The sequence below is a fragment of the Dermochelys coriacea genome, chromosome 2, assembly GCF_009764565.3.
Source record: "Dermochelys coriacea isolate rDerCor1 chromosome 2, rDerCor1.pri.v4, whole genome shotgun sequence".
NCBI lineage: Eukaryota > Metazoa > Chordata > Testudines > Dermochelyidae > Dermochelys > Dermochelys coriacea.
In genome coordinates, this window is record NC_050069.1 from 199,157,715 (window position 1) to 199,174,571 (window position 16,857).

Below are 16,857 nucleotides of genomic sequence, written 5' to 3' on the forward strand. Positions count from 1 at the left end.
CTAGAAATCAGCATGGAAACACTTCATGAATGGATGGCTTGCAGAGCTTTTTCAAGCCACAGATGTAAAACATTGTCTGTAAGTCATAAGGAATAGCAGTATTTAAAAATAACTATTGGCTAAATCTAAAAATAATTCTCAAAATTTAAAATTTCCTGAATTAGTTATGGGACTCGTTTGTACATATACGGTATTAAGAAAAAATAATTTTATTCTTAAATAACTTTTTACTGGAAGCCAGTAATTAAGCAGCATATATTAAAAACAACTGCTGATGTGACCATATCAGTGTATTGAATTTTTTGTCCTGCTATTCATTACAGTCACAAGATATGCTAGATATACTAAATTATCAGTAAAAACTAAAGAGTTCTGTAATGAAAAACACCTAACACTAGTAGATATCACTTGAACAGATCCAATATTGACCCATTTATACAGAAAACAAAGGGCCCTATTGAAGCCAGTGGAGCTCCACACAGGTGGGAGGCCAATCCATGTAGATCCATTTGCAGGATCAAAGACTATATCTTCATATCTTAATCAAAATGATTTTATTATTTATTTCCATTAGAACCAATAACATGCTAAGCACTGTAACAAACACAAAAGAAGGCACAGCTTTGCCTAGAGGACTTTTACTCTTAAATAAAAAAAAGTTACTCTCATCCAATCATGGGACATTACTTATATGACCATCCAGGAACAGAAACAACAACACATTAATTGTGAGGCCAATCCCAAGTAGCCAATATAGCTTTGATTTCAAATATTGAGTCCTGAATACCCATAGTGAATGGTTATTAGTGGCTGATTAAATATTTGAATACTTAAAATTGGAACTAAATAATATATTTTCTAAAACTGCAATAAAAGTAAGATTAGTATGTGGAGCAAAATTCTACTCTCACTTACATCCATACAACCACATTAATCTGATCCTATAGTCTGTGCTTATAACACATGATCACTGATGTGACCATAGCTATCATGCTGACCAATATTGTCTCATTGTACTCCCCCAAATGTTGTCTCTTATCTTTTATTTAGATTGTAAGCTCTTTGGGTCAGGACTGGTTTGTTTGTTCTGTGTTTGTACAGCACCCCGCACAATGGATCCTGGCCTGTGACTAGGGCTCCTAGGCACTATAGTTATACAAATAAAAATAAATAAATAAATAAATAAATAAATAAATGAGAGCAAATGCCTCAGACAGAAAATGGGAAATATTACTTTTGTATATTCACAAGTAAACTACACCACCTTGTACAAAGGGTCCTGGCCTGTGATTAGTGTTTATATGCACAATATTTTAATAGTCATAAACATACAAAATTTTTGCTCTAGAGATGTAAAATTCAGTGCAACAGTACTTTCAGCAATTTTTAAATTCATGACTGTTTGTGGAAAGTGTATTAAGCTGGTTTTAAAACATGCCACTAAAATCACACACAAGTTTGCCTGTGTTTGTACCTCTTCTGTGATAAACTGACAGCTTTGGAAGCTGTAGTTCTTTGACACCGTTCACTGAGTTTTTCCACATTTTATTTTAAAGAAACAAATTTAGCAAGTGGCTGATGGTAGCAGCTGGTCTACTAGGTACTGCTACCATGAATTCATTCATATTTTAATGAGTTAAGAAAAACCTATATCATAGGTTATTAGAAATATTCACCAAAAATCTTAAACCACATCATGGTTATAGAACTGCTGTTTTGTAGCACAGCGCTGGCTGCTGGCATCAGTATTACATTGAAATGAAGATTAAGAACTGCTGTCTGTGTTGTCTATTAGAAGCCCTAAACATAATTTATGTTCCTGGATGCATACAGACACTTCGGTCTTCCTAATACTTATGTGCCTTATTTGAGCCTGTGCTGCTTCAACAAACAGATAAAGTTGCTGAAGTATAACCCAATGATATTACAACAGTTGACTTAGTTATTTTTTGTTTTTTTCAGCAGAAAATTGCCTCCCTGATAATTCATAGGGCAGAAAAACATATAGGTCACCTTTTCCTCTAAGCTGTAATGAAGTTACAAGTTATAAGAGCAATATTTATACTGAATTCAACTGACATGGGAAAAAGATTAGATCTGTGATCAAGGGTGCTACAATACACATATACAGTACTAAGATGACTTGTGAATGAACCTTGTTTGCTTTATGCTATACATTTCAGGAGACGAGAACACCATTAATATGTTTATGTGAGGTTATGACTCTTAGTATGTCTCCAGCAAATAGCATAATACATCTCATTTCAAGAAATGCTTCATAGACTCACAGACTTTAAGACCAAAAGGGACCATCATGATGATCTAGTCTGACCTCCTGCACATTGCAGGCTACAGAACCTCATGCACCTCTCCTGTAATAGACCCATAACCACAGTTTATGGGAAGCCAAACAAACAAAACAACCCATTCTGGGATAAAAGTTGCTTCTCTTCTTTCTCATTTGGAAAGAAAGATAGTTTGTCAACTGTTTTATCAACCAGCCAAGGTACTAACAAGCTTTAACAGGACTTTATTTTCAAAGTGGAAACCTCTTTACCAAGCTGCTGCTGCACTCTCTGCAGCTTTCTCCCAGCCTCTCAACTCCTCCTTCCTGTTTCCTGTCCTTTCAGACTCCCAGCAGCCAGTGCTCCCAATTCTAATGATTACAAGCAACATCTAAACACCACATTCCCTCCTCTCTTAAGAAACTCTCCCAATTACAATAAACATTGTTGTTCTAACCACAGGAACAAATATGAAACAAGACACTATACCGTTGACAGAAATATTACACTGAAAACACTGTAGATACTACATAACATAGTCTCTAGTCCAGACAGGTGGTCATCTGGATCTGACAGGCTGTCCCCCAAGCCCCGGTTCCAGTGCAATGTCTTGTTGTGATGGTACTATGGTGAAGTCATCCAATGTAGACTGGGTGTTGGCATAATCTCCTCTTGGTGATCGGCAGGTGCAAGATAAGAAGCATTCCATAGCCACCCATCAGAAAGTCGATAGGTTTAAGGTCCCTTCTTCTCTATGATTTTAAGAGCCCTGTGAATTTATGGTCCCCTTTGCATAAAATTCCAGGTTTTCATATTCTAACAAAGAAACCACACTCAAACTTTGGTTCCTTAGCACCCCGCCGCTTGTCTGTGAAAGCCTTAGACTTTGCTTGGTTCTGTTCAACTGTTTTTCTCACATCCTCGTTTGGGGCATCATGTCGTGCCTTTAACAACACAGCAATATTCAGTTTAGTATTCATCTGTTTCCCATGCAGTAACTCTGCGGGTGATGTTTGCGTTGTGGCATGTCATATAGCCCAGTATGCTTGCAAGAAATCAGTAGTGAAGTTTCTCCACAATCACTTTTCCAGTTTAGCCGTTTGCAAACTCTATTTCAAACTTCTGTTAAACTGTTCAATTTCCCCATTGGCTTGAGTGTAATATAAGGATGATTTTCTGTGTAAAATGTTCCTCTCTGCTAGAAAAGTTTCAAACTCCAGGGAAGTAAATTGACTACCATTATCTGAACCAGTTCTTTGGGGTTACCTTCCCTGCTAAAAACTGAAGAGAGGAACTTAATTACTGTAGCAGAAGAGATTTGTGATGTAAATGCTACCTCAGGCCATTTACTGATTCAGGAAGGGGAACAGGCTGCAATGGAGGAGTACATGTCACTGCTGTCTTATCATGCATTTGGCAAGTGACACAGGATTTTATGAGTGCTTCAGTTTGAGAGTCCATCCCTGGCCACTAATACAGATCCCGTAGTCGTTGTTTGGTTCAGACAATTCCCTGATGAGTATCGTGTGCCAGGTGTATGAGTTTTGACTGTAATTATTCTGGCACAAGGAGCCGGTGTGTACCTCATAGCACACAGCCATCAAACAAAGAAAGTTCATCCCGAACTCTAAAATAAGGCAGCAAAACTGGGTCAAGGTTTTTAGGGTGACTGGGCCATCTCTTTGTCAGAAATTCCCATAGTTTTTGTTGAATTGGACACGCTGAACAAGCAGTTTGAAATTGTTCTCTTGTAACTGCAGTGAGAGTGCTTGTAATAAGCACAACCACTACATCCTCATCCTCCAGTGGAACATCTGGTGAAGGCAAAGGCAGGCGAGAAAGGCAATCAGCGACCACATTTCGGTTTCCAGGCTTATATTCCAGTTCATAATTGAAAGAGAGTAGTCTTGCAGACCATCGAGGAATACAGTATCGTGCTCTTCCCAGTCCTTTTGTGGTGAGCAATGTCGTCAAAGGGCTGTGGTCTGTGCGCAACTTGAATGTGCGACCCCACAGGTAAGTTTTCCATTTTTCAGTAGCCCAGACACAAGCAAGTTCTTCTTTTTCAACTGAAGAATATTTTCTCTCAGCATTACTTAGTGTCCTTGAAGCAAATGTAACAGTCCTCTCTGTGTTGTCCTCATGCAGTTGTGTGAGAATAGCCCCAAGTCCATAATCAGAAGCATCAGTAGTTACAATTGTGGGCAATGCAGGACTGAATAGTGCAAGTATTGGACTATGTACAATCAAGTCTTTCACCGTTTCAAAACTAGAATGTGCATCCATTGTCCATACTAAGGTTGAACTTCCCCGTATTAATTCTCATAACGGTTTCAGTGACAGAAGTGTAATTGGGAATCAATTTTGCATACCAGGAGGTAAGACCCAAGAAGGAACGTAAAGTTTGCAAATGTGTTGGAGGACGAGCATTTGAAATTGCCAGGATATGATCTGAATCAGGTTTTAGTCCAGCCTGTGAAATTGTATGCCCCAGAAAGGAGAGTTCAGTTTGTCTAAATTTGCATTTGGACCTATTGAGCTGGAGGCCTGCTTTGCTGATGCAGTTTAGTACAGACTGCAGGTTACTGTCATGCTCCTCAGAAGTATTTCCAAACATGATAATATGACCCAGACAGCACTGAACTCGATGTTGATTCTTCAGAATCAATGACATCATTTTTTGGAAGGCACTTGGGGCTGACATGACACCGTATGGAACATGTTTAAAACGGAATAGTCCCTCATGTAATAAATACTGTGAGGTCTCTGCTATCTTCAGGCAACATAACCCGGTGATATGCACTTGGCAAATCAAGATTAGAAAACATCTTTGCTCCATGGAGTTCTGCAAATACTTCTTCTATGTGAGGAAGAGGATGGCTGTCAATCACAGTAGGGTTATTTGGCTCCCTTAAATCCACACAAAGGCGAATGCCTCCACCCTTCTTCTGCATCACTACTATAGGTGAAACCCATTCCGAGGAGTTGTTCTCTTCAATAATGTCCTTTGAATTAGTTTTCTAAGTTCCTCTGAAACAGCTTCCCTGACTGAAAATGGTAAACGCCATAACTTCTGTCATATAGGCATCACATTATTCCGCATTTTAACTTTATGCAGAAACCCATAAGCACAGCCGAGTTTCTCCTCAACCTGGTGTTGGGTCCCAGCTGACATTGGTGTGTGTACCGCAAGAGTGCTTTGCTGAGGAAGATCAATTCATCCATTAACTACCCTGAGATTTAAAGCAGCCAATAAATCTCTACCAAGGATAGGAGTGCCTTTGTGGACAATGTAGAACTCCAGTTACACAGCGATCACCAAAAGTAACTATTGCTGGCAGGCAGCCATGTACTGAAATATGGTTTTTCAAATAGCACAACAAGTGAAGTTTGGGTTCAGTAAGAGGCAAATCTTTAAAGTAATGCAGATCGATGGAATCAGGTAGTATAGATACTGCTGAACCAGTGTCCAATATTAGCTGAATAGAGTGCGATTTGCCTGAGGGTATGGCAGAAACATTTATCGTGCACTTTATTTCTTCTGGAATATGTGCAGTAGTGATTTTGTCTATGCTCAGCACAGTAACATCAGGTATTGTAACTGCATGCACTGTTGATTGAACTGGCTGCTGTGACATACTTTAGCAAAATACCCAATCTTTTTGTAATGATTGCACTGAACTACTTTTGCCGTGCATCCTGTGTAGCGTGCAAGATGTTGTGGGGATCCACAGTGAAAACATGCTTCTACTGTATTTTGAATTTTCTGATTTGGTGGTATTTCATTAGTTTTTCTCTTGTAATTGTTTGTCTGCAGTGATAGTGAACTTTTCTGCAAAGGAGTCACAGCCTGGACTGTGCCTCCTGTATCCATGCTCATTATTTTGGCTTCAGCTGTAGCTGACTCAATCTGGGTAGCAATGATTATTGCTTTTTCTAGTGTAAGTTGTGGTTCTAGAAGTAAGCATTCTCTTACATGAAGCATGGTTGTTTTCTCAATGAGCTGGTCTCTAATCATCTCATCTGCCATATTCCCAAAGTCACAAGTTACAATCAGACTCCTCAGGGAAGCAATATACTGCATCATAGTCTCCCCTGGTTTCTGCTCATGCTGTCAAAATCTGTAGTGATTAGCTACTATATTCACTTTTGGCACAAAAAACTTCTTTAATGCAGTGAGTGCAGGCTCATATTTATCATCTGCAAGGGGGAAAAAGTGTAAAATATATGCTGCCCTTCTGCTCCAAGGCAGTGGATTAGCAGAGCACGCTTTCTTACTTCAGAAATCTCTGTAGCACTGATTGCAAGCTGATAAGCCTCAAACATATGGATCCAGGTAGTAAAAGCAATTGGAGACTCACCTGGGCTTTGCAGAAAGGGTGCAGAGGAAGAAGATCCATCCTCATCGCCAAAATGTTGTATCAACTAGGCAAGGTACTAACAAGCTTCAACAGGACTTTATTTTCAAAGTGGAAACCTCTTTACCAAGCTGCTGCTGCACCCTCTGTAGCTTTCTCCCAGCCTCTCAACTCCTCCCCCTCCTTCCTGTTTCCTGTCCTTTCAGACTCCCAACAGCCAGTGCTCCCAATTCTAATAATTACAAGCAACATCTAAACACCACATCAACTTTACCCTATCTTTCAGTATAGCTGCTGGAAAGTCAGTTCACTTTCAGTAATCTCTTTCTTCCCTAGGAACTGCATAAAAGATTATTTGGCTTCTTTGAAACCCCTGGCAGATGTGAGTCCTGCTGCTTCAGAACTGTAAAGACTCAGTGTTTGATATGCTAAATTAGACTAGCTCATTCTCTGGAAAGTGTATTTTAAAGTTACCTTGAAATTGATGTTTGTGGAAGAATCCCACTACCTGGCTCCTGTGCGAAGGGCAAGAAAACTATCTGGAATAGGCATCATCCTTCGGAATCAAACAGATGTTTCATTGTGTATTTGCACAGTTTACTGCAAATATTACAGTTTGTATGCTAAATATATATTTCACTGAAACTGACTGTGATGGGTTTGGGACCTTTGGGGTGTCATATGATGTGCTGGGGTGCCACTGAGTTAGCCTATTCTGCCAGCCTGGATCCCCTTTACCTGGCCTAGGCTTACAAGCCTCTTCCAGTCAAGCACACAGGCAGGGCCACACCCAGCTGCAGAGAGAGACAGAAGTCCGCTCTGCAAAGATTCAGCCTTAGGGGCTTGCTCCAACACTCTGGTACCCACTCCCTTTAAAGGGGTACAAACCCAAAGGTTTTATGAAATTTGCCCCCTTCCTCAATGTGGAGGGATATATGTACAACTTCTTGCTCCTCCCCACCCCCAGTTAGAAATTACATAAACTGGGTTATATTATAAACAAGAAACAAGTTTAACTACAAAAGGTGAATTTTAAGTGAATATAAGAGATAAAAGACAGAATAAAGCAGATTACTGAGCAAATTTTGTTATCCCTGCTGACTGGTTGTTTTATATGGGTGGGTATGTTGCTTTTTAAATTATGATTATTATTATGTGCTTTGTTTTTAGCAAATGGGGGGAAGCTAAAATCTAGGATAAATAGAACAGAACAGTAAATTCATTAGGGTTCATATATATCAATACCTTGCTGATTCACTAGCACTTTTCATTGCGACTATTTGCTATTCAGAATAAAACCTTTTTATTTGGTGATCTAACCATTAAGCTTTCTTCTTATACACACTGAATATTCCCATTAAATAGGCCTTGGGGAGGGATTATTCCTCACAGAAATAACTTTAACTTGGAGTGAAAAATATTTTTGAGCTATAACATTGTATGGTTTGCTAAAGGAATTCTTTATCATAGAAGATTAGGGGTGGAAGAGACCTCAGGATATCATTTAGTCCAACCCCCTGCTCAAAGTAGGACCAACCCCAACTAAATCATCCAAGGAAGGGCTTTGTCAAGCTAGGCCTTAAAAATCTCTAAGGATAGAGATTCCACCACCTCCCTAGGTAACCCATTCCATTGTTTCACCACACTCTTAGTGAAATAGTTTTTCCTAATATCCAACTAGACCTCCCGCACTGCAACTTGAGACCATTGCTCAAGTAGAAAGTAGAGTATTTGGGGGAGGCTAAAGGTGGCTAACTGCCAAACTCATCTCTGGGTCAATCTTTCATCCTCAGACAAAGACCCTTGATCTATGGCAGAATTCTCACTGATGGAGTTATAGGCAGGCAAACAGAGGACAGTATCTGAGCCTCTATTTGTGTAGTGCCTGTTTGTTACACTATATTTGACACTCTGTCACCACTGACAATAACTCCCCTACTGTGCATCTTAATGAAATATATTTTATTCTTCATTGCATGGAATGCTCTTAGAAGTCTGACTCTGATATATTTCCCCTAAACCTTTTGTCCTTTATTAACCAAGATTGATTTCTTCTCCCCAGCATGCAAGTACAGACAAACACGGTGTGTTTCAAAGTAGAGATAAAGCCATTAGGGTTCCAATATGCTGACAGCCTTCTTCTTGCACAAGCATCAGTGACAGTATCAGCAGAAGTGTGCACATCTGTGCAAATACCTCTATCTGCAGCCGGGGTGGCCCTAGCCTAGCTGCCAGCAACTCGCAGCCTAGGCGAACCATGCAATCGGGGCCCTTCCACCCCCAAACTCCAAAGGCAGATCTAGGCTGAGGTTTTTGGTAAACTGGGAAACACTTTGCCCCTTTTTTCCTTTTCATGTTTTTTAAGCATTTTAAAAAACAAACAAAAAAAACAGAGGCTTAATTATTTGGTTTGTCCATCCCTCTGTCCAACCAATGTTTCTGAGATCTGATAAAACAGAGACACAGAATTTTCAGAATAGATTTGTACACGACAGCTAGATGATATTTCAGTCCAATTTCAAATAAAAATGCATTTCAAATGTTAATTATAATTTTTATTACTACAAATCCAAAATCATCCATTACGCTATCCTGCTTTAACTGCCATTACCACCACATCCAATATAGAAAGAAATAAGAAAACTCTCCAATGAACTTTAACCTGTATTTACAAAACACTCCAAATAAAAAACGAGTCGGTGCCTATGCCCTATTCTCTAGCTCTCACACATTCCATTATTTCATAGCTATTTTTCTTGCTGTGGGGTTCCCTGGCACCATGGAGGAAAGGAAGGCTTTGGAAATTATTCCCTTTCTCCTAACTCCTTCTTGTCAAGAGCTAAGATGCTTTATGGCATGGAGAAGACCAGAAAAGCACACAAAGCAGCATGTTCAGCAACATGGTTTCACCCTTTACAGGAATTACTCCACAGCAACGTCATCTAGTCAGGATCTATTGTTTCAGATGAGGAGCAGGACTGAGCCTGGGAGCAACTGTTCTACGTTATATTCTCCCCTGCCTCATAGTCAGTATTTCCTCTGATTTTCTGCGATGGAGTCAGTATTTCTACAAGGAGCATTAGCTCTGATCTGCACTCTTCCCTTCCTGTGAAAGGGGAGTAGGACATAGAGGTAGCAGAGATAACCAGTTACTTCTAAGGGAGCCATGCAGCCAGGGGAGAAGGAGGTCCAGGCAGCAATGAAGAGTAGCTAGCCTCATAAATCCATGGGTGAGCAAGCAAACTTCTTCATGGTTCTTTCCTTCCACTGGTTTAAATAGCTATGCTTCCTGCCATCTGTACTGGCCAGTAAACGCTGCTCCATGGAAGGGAGCATTAAAGAGAAAATACCTCAAGTTCAGCACAGTTTCCCCAAGTACTTTTTTATCCTTCTGAGGTTTTACCAAGAAATCATACAGTATGTTTCTAATGTGCTGGTAGTAACTGCTCAAAACACTTCCTTCCTCCCACTAACAGGTGTTGTTCCTACTGCTGAATGTTAGGAGGGTTTAGCTGCCTCACTAAGCCCTGGTCTACACTATGAGTTTAGGTCGAATTTAGCAGAGTTAGATCAATTTAATCCTGCACCCGTCCACACGATGAAGCCATTTTTGTTGACTTAATGGACTCTTAAAATTAATTTCTGTAGTCCTCCCTGATGAGGGGATTAGCGCTTACATCGACATCGCTGGGTCGAATTTGGGATAGATGTGTTCCATTATGACCGCTCTGGACAGCACTCTCAACTCGGATGCACTGGCCAGGTAAACAGGAAAAGCCCCACGAACTTTTGAATTTCATTTCCTGTTTGGCCAGTGTGGCAAACTGATCAGCACAGGTGACCGTGCAGATCTCATCAGCAGAGGTGACCATGGAGTCCCAGAATCTCAAAAGAGCTCCAGCATAGACCGAAAAGGAGGTACTGGATCTGATCACTGTATGGGGAGAAGAATCCATGCTATCAGAACTCCGTTCCAAAAGACAAAATGCCAAAATATTTGAAAAAAACTCTTCAAGGGCATGAAGGACAGAGGCTATAACAGGGACCCACAGCTGTGCCGTGTGAAATTTAAGGAGCTCAGGCAAGACTACCAAAAAACCACAGAGGCAAACACCCACTTGGTGTCAAACCCCCAGACATGCCACTTCTATGATGAGCTGTATGCAATTCTAGGGGGTGCCCCTGCTACCTGACCCCTGTTTGTGGACTCCTGCAAGGGAGTCTCATGCACCAGGGATGAGGATTTTGGAGACAAAGAAGATGATGAGGAGGAGGAGGAGAAGGCTGAAGATAGCACACACCAGGCAAACGGAGAAACCGTTCTCCCCAACAGCCAAGAACTGTTGATCACCCTGGATCCAATACCCTCCCAACCTGGGCTCCCGGACCTTGAAGGAAGAGAAGGCAGCTCTGGTGACTGTACCTTTGTAAATATAATACACGGTTTAAAAGCAAGCGTTTAAATATCAATTTGCCCTGAAGACTTGGGATGTATTTGTGGCCAGTACAGCTACTGGAAAAGTCAGTTAACATATCTGGGGATGGAGCAGAAATCCTCCAGGACATCTCAATTAAGCTGTCCTGGAGGTACTCCCAAATCCTTTGCAAAAGATTTCTGGGGAGGGCAGGCTTATTGCGTCCTCCATGGTAGGACACTTTACCATGCCAGGCCAGTAGCATGTAATCTGGAATCATTACATAAGAAAGCATGGCAGCATATGGTCCTGGTGTTTGCTGGCATTCAAGCAACATCCATTCTTTATCTCTCTGTGTAATCCTCACGGAAGTGATATCATTCATGGTCACCTGGTTGAAATAGGGGAATTTTATTCAGGAGACATTCAGAGGTGGCCATTCCTGCTGGGCTGTTTGCCTGTGGCTGAAAAGAAATCATCCCTGCTGTTTGCCATGCAGTGGGGGGAGGGGCGAAGCGATCATCACAGAGAATTGGGTGTGGGGGGATTAGTTGGGTTTGTGCTATACATTAACCCAAAAACATCTGCCCCTCCTTTTAAATGGCCAATGTGTGTTTTTAAGTACTACTCTCCCGTTTTTACCTCCAGCAGCTGCAAATGTTTCAATGCTGCCACTATCATCTCCGTCCCAGAGGCTAGTGCAGATAAGAAGGTGAAAAAAACTGTACTCACGATGAAATGTTCTCTGAGCTCATGCAGTCCTCCTGCACTGAAAGAGCTCAGCAGAATACGTGGAGGCAGACAATGGCGGAGTCCAGGAAAGCACAAAATGAACGTGAGGATGGGAGGGACGGGAGAGAGGACAAGTGGCGGGAGCAACAGGAGAGGTGGCGGGATAAGAGGAAAGGTGGCAGTAGCATGATGAAAGGAGGCAGGATGCAATGCTGAGGCCACTGGAGGATCAAACTGATATGCTCCAGCATATGGTTGAGGTGCAGGAAAGGCACAGACCACCACTGCAGCCCCTATCTAACCAACCACCCTCCTCCCCAAGTTCCATAGCCTCCTCACCCAGACGCCCAAGAACAAGGTGGGGGGGGCCTCCGGGCACCCAACCACTCCACCCCAGAGGACTGCCCAAGCAACAGAAGGCTGGCATTCAATTAGTTTTGAAGTGCAGTGTGGCCTTGTCCTTCCCTCCTCCCGGGCTACCTCAGCAGTTATCCCCCTATTTGTCTGATGAATTAATAAAGAATGCATGAATTTGAAACAACAATGACTTTATTGCCTCTGCCAGTGGTGATAGAAAGGGGGAGGGAAGGGTGGATGGCTTACAGGGAAGTAGAGTGAACCAAGGGGGCAGGTTTTCATCAAGGAGAAACAAACAGAACTGTCACACCATAGCCAGGCCAGTCATGAAACTGGTTTTCGAAGCTTCTCTGATGTGCAGCACGCCCTGCTGTGCTCTTCTAACCACCCTGGTATCTGACTGCACATAATCAGCAGTGAGGCGATTTGCCTCAACCTCCCAACCCGCCATAAACGTCTCCCCCTTACTCTTACAGATATTGTTATTACTGCTTGCTGTGTGCTCCACAATGGGAATATTGGTTTCGCTGAGGTCTAATGGAGTCAGTAAACTGCACCAGCATGCTTTTAAACGTCCAAATGCACGTTCTACCACCATTCTGCACTTGCTCAGCCTATAGTTGAACAGCTCCTGACTACTGTCCAGGGTGCCTGTGTACGGCTTCATGAGCCATGGCATTAAGGGGTAGGCTGGGTCCCCAAGGATAACTATAAGCATTTCAACATCCCCAATGGTTATTTTTTGGTCTGGAAAGTAAGTCCCTTGCTACAGCTGTTGAAACAGACCAGAGTTCCTGAAAATGCGAGCGTCATGTACCTTTCCCAGCCATCCCACATTGATGTTGGTGAAACGTCCCTTGTGATCTACCAGTGCTTGCAGCACAATTGAAAAGTACACCTTGCGTTTTATGTACTGGCTGCCTTGGTGCTCCAGTGCCAAGATAGGGATATGGGTTCCGTCTATCACCCCACCACAGGTAGGGAATCCCATTGCAGCAAAGCCATCCACTATGACCTGCACATTTCCCAGAGTCACTACCCTTGATAGCAGCAGCTCAGTGATTGTGTTGGCTACTTGCATCACAGCAGCCCCCACAGTAGATTTGCCCACTTCAAATTGATTCCCAACTGATGGTAGCTGTCTGGAGTTGCAAGCCTACAGAGGGCTATCACCACTCGCTTGTGAATTGTGAGGGCTGCTCTCATCTTGGTATTCTTGCACTTCAGGGCAGGGGAAACAAGTCAAAAAGAGTTCCATGAAAGTGCTCTTATGCACGTGAAAGTTTCGCAGCCACTGGGATCGTCCCAGACCTGCAACACTATGAGGTCCCACCACTCTGTGCTTGTTTCCCGGGCCCAGAATCAGCATTCCAAGGCATGAACCTGCCCGATTACCACCATGATGTCCAAATTGCCAGGGTCCATGCTTTGAGAAAAGTCTGTGTCCATTTCCTCATCATTCTCGACATCACGCTGCCATCGCCTCCTCGCCTCTTTTGCAGGTTCTGGTTCTGCATATACTGCATGATAATGTGCGAGGCGTTTACAATGCTCATAACTGCCATGGTGATCTGAGCGGGCTCCATGCTTGCCATGGTATGATGTCTGCAGGAGAGCAGAGTTGCAGGGGAAGCAGCAGTTGAATGACCAGTTTTGCAGACCTACTGCACAGTCTGCTGCCAGGACACAACAGCTGAGTGGGCTGCACGCTTGCTGTGGTATGGCGAGACAAGAGCAAGAGAGCAGAGTTGCAGCGGAAGTGGCGGATGACGATGGTCATATAGAGGACCTGCGAGACCACCAGGAGAGCAGAGTGGCAGCGGAAGCGGTGGTCAGAAGATCAGTTTTTCCAACCTACTGCACTGTCTGCTGCCAGAGCAGGAGAACAGAGTGGCAGCGGAAGCAGTCGTTCGATCATGACAGTTAGCAGTCCTACTGCACCGTCTGCTGAAAGCAGTATGGCACCCACACAGAAAAAAGGCGTGAAACGATTGTTTGCCATTGCTTTCACAGAGGGAGGGACAACTGACAACATGTACCCAAAACCACCCACGACAATGTTTTTGCCCCAAGCAGCATTGGAAGCTCAACTCAGAATTCCAATGGGCGGCAGAGACTGTGGGAACCGTGGGATAGCTACGCACAGTGCAACGCTCAGAAAGTCAACGCTAGCCTTGGTACTGTGGATGCACTCCACCGACTTAATGCGCTTAGTGGGGACACACACAATCGACTGCATAAAATCATTTTCTAAAAAATCGACTTCTATAAATTTGACCTAATTTCGTAATGTAGGCATACCGTAAGTCAGTTGGTTCATTGCCCCACCCAGTTAAAAAAAAAAAGGATCTAATGTGCATGTTGAGCACTTAGAACACAGAAATTTCAATCCTGCATCAGAATCGAAGTCCATCTAGTTAAGTATTCTGTCTGACCAGGGCCAGTGTCAGATGCTTCAGAGGAAGGTGTAATAACCCTACAGTAGGCAGATGTGGAATAATCTACCCCTCACATTTGGTCTCACCCTGATCGCTAATACTTTGAGATTGGCTTAAGCTCTGAAACATGGAGGTTTAATATCCCTGCTAAATTATTTATGACAATTCTGTATAATCTCACTACCTGCATAAATGACCGATACCTTTTTCAATCTTGTTAAGTTCTTGGCCTCAATGACTTCCTGTGGTAGAGATTTCCACAGTTCAATCATACACTATGTGAAAAAGATTACCTTTTTTCAGTTGTGAATTTTCCACCTTTTATTTCATTGAATGTCCCTGTCGCATGGCAAGTGCACTCCATCCCCTTTCGGGGCAGGGTAAGGGTTGGTATAGCCCATGGCCAAGTCTGCCCAATCACCCTTAGTCTCAGGATGATGTGGCCTAGTGATCAAAGTCAATATGGCTACCCTCTTCCTCAGGGCTGTGTGGCCCAATGGCCAGAGTCAACTTAGTGGCCCTCTCCAGCAGTGTGGACCAAAAAACAAAGAGTCTAGGGAGCTCAGGCCCTCAAGCAGGGTGGTACAATGAACAGTTTAGCATTCTACCTCTGGTGAATGGCAGACAAACAGCCCTCTTAAACTAAGGTGAAGATGCTGCCACCCCAGGGGTGGGGTTGGCAGTCACAGAGATAGGGATACCCAGGCCCGCTCTACTCCAGTGGGTCCCAGTCGAGGGCCTTAACTGTGGAGGAAGGGTATGCCACTGGGTCAGCAGGGATCCAACCACACTACCCTAACAGCACCTGGCCTAATAGGTCATCCCCTTTGGCCACTTCCTACCCCATCTCCTCATGTGGTGGTCTGGACATCCTTAGCATCTCAGGCTTCCTCCACTGCCAGTGGTTTCCAGCTGTTGCGGGCATCTACTTGCATTTAAGTTTGGCTGGCTTCCAAGATCTGGAGAGTCAGCAGCTCTTAGGCTAGAACCCGTGACCTGCATCCTCCCTCTTCAGCAGTCAGCCCTGACTGGGCTGAGCTGCTCCCTTTGATACCTGGTTTCCAGCCGGAGCATGCCCAGCAGAACCAAGGGGATGTGGCCTCCTCAGCCCATAGGGTGGAGTTAACTCCTGCTGGATCAGTGTGGGGCAAACACAGCTCATCACAGTCCCTCTTGCTCTTGTGTTATGGGACAGAGATAATAGAAGTTTCCAGTCTTCCTTCTCTATACGATGCAGTGTTTTACACTTGTGTCATGTCCCCTTATTCATCTCATTTTGAATTTAAACAGTACCAATCTGTTCAATCTCTTTTCATGAGAGTTTCTATGTCTTTGATCCTTCTCATCACCCTTTTCTGAACCTCATATTATTCACCATCCTATTCCTTAAGCATCCTGACATCGATTAGCTTTTTTTAAGCCACAAGTGCACATTGATCAGCAGGTCTTAACCGAGCTATCCACAATGATGTCAAGGTCCATTTCTGGAGTTAATGCAGTTAGTTTAGTCAGAACCCTCTAAGAAGTCTGGGTAGTTTAAGTTTTTCCCTCTGTTTGTACTACTTTTCACTTATAGGAGGAGGAAAAGCAGCAGCCCAGGCTGGGGAGAAGGTCTGAACTGAAGTTTGTTATTTTATTGTTAATTGCTATATTTATAAAACCAAACATCAGGAAGTAGGCGAGTTTGAATTGTATGCTATGTATGGACTAGATCTGAGAACAGTCTGGGAAAGGTACCTGCTCACTATGTAAGTAAACTAGCAAGCTAATCTTAAAGAGAAATGTAAAAGAAAAAGGACAATGCGGTTTTGGGGGGGGAACCCACTTTTGTGTAGTCTCTCCAAGTTTTTCTATTGATAAAATAGTTTTTGAAAATGTTCTTCAAATCCCTGCTCACAAACCAAGCTCACGCTGGAAAATATGGGTTCTTGCCAATCCTGTGCTAATTAAGCCTGTTTATATTCTGTCTGACTACAGTACATCCTCCCAGGAACCCTGCAAACAACTTACAGCCCAGCTCATCATTTTGTTTTATTACATCTGTGCCAGTCCTACTGCCAGAGTTAAAGGTCTGTGAGCATTTCCAATATAATAAATGGAGGTTGGAGGTTTATAGATCAAACTTACCAATTTGCTTCAGCTGAAATTTTGGTACACCAGATTTCAGCTTGATGGCGTGGGGATATTTCTAGACATGAGTGCACCACTATAGCTTCAGTACAAACATACCTGAACCTTCACTCAGGATGCAAATTGTACCCTTGAAGTTCAA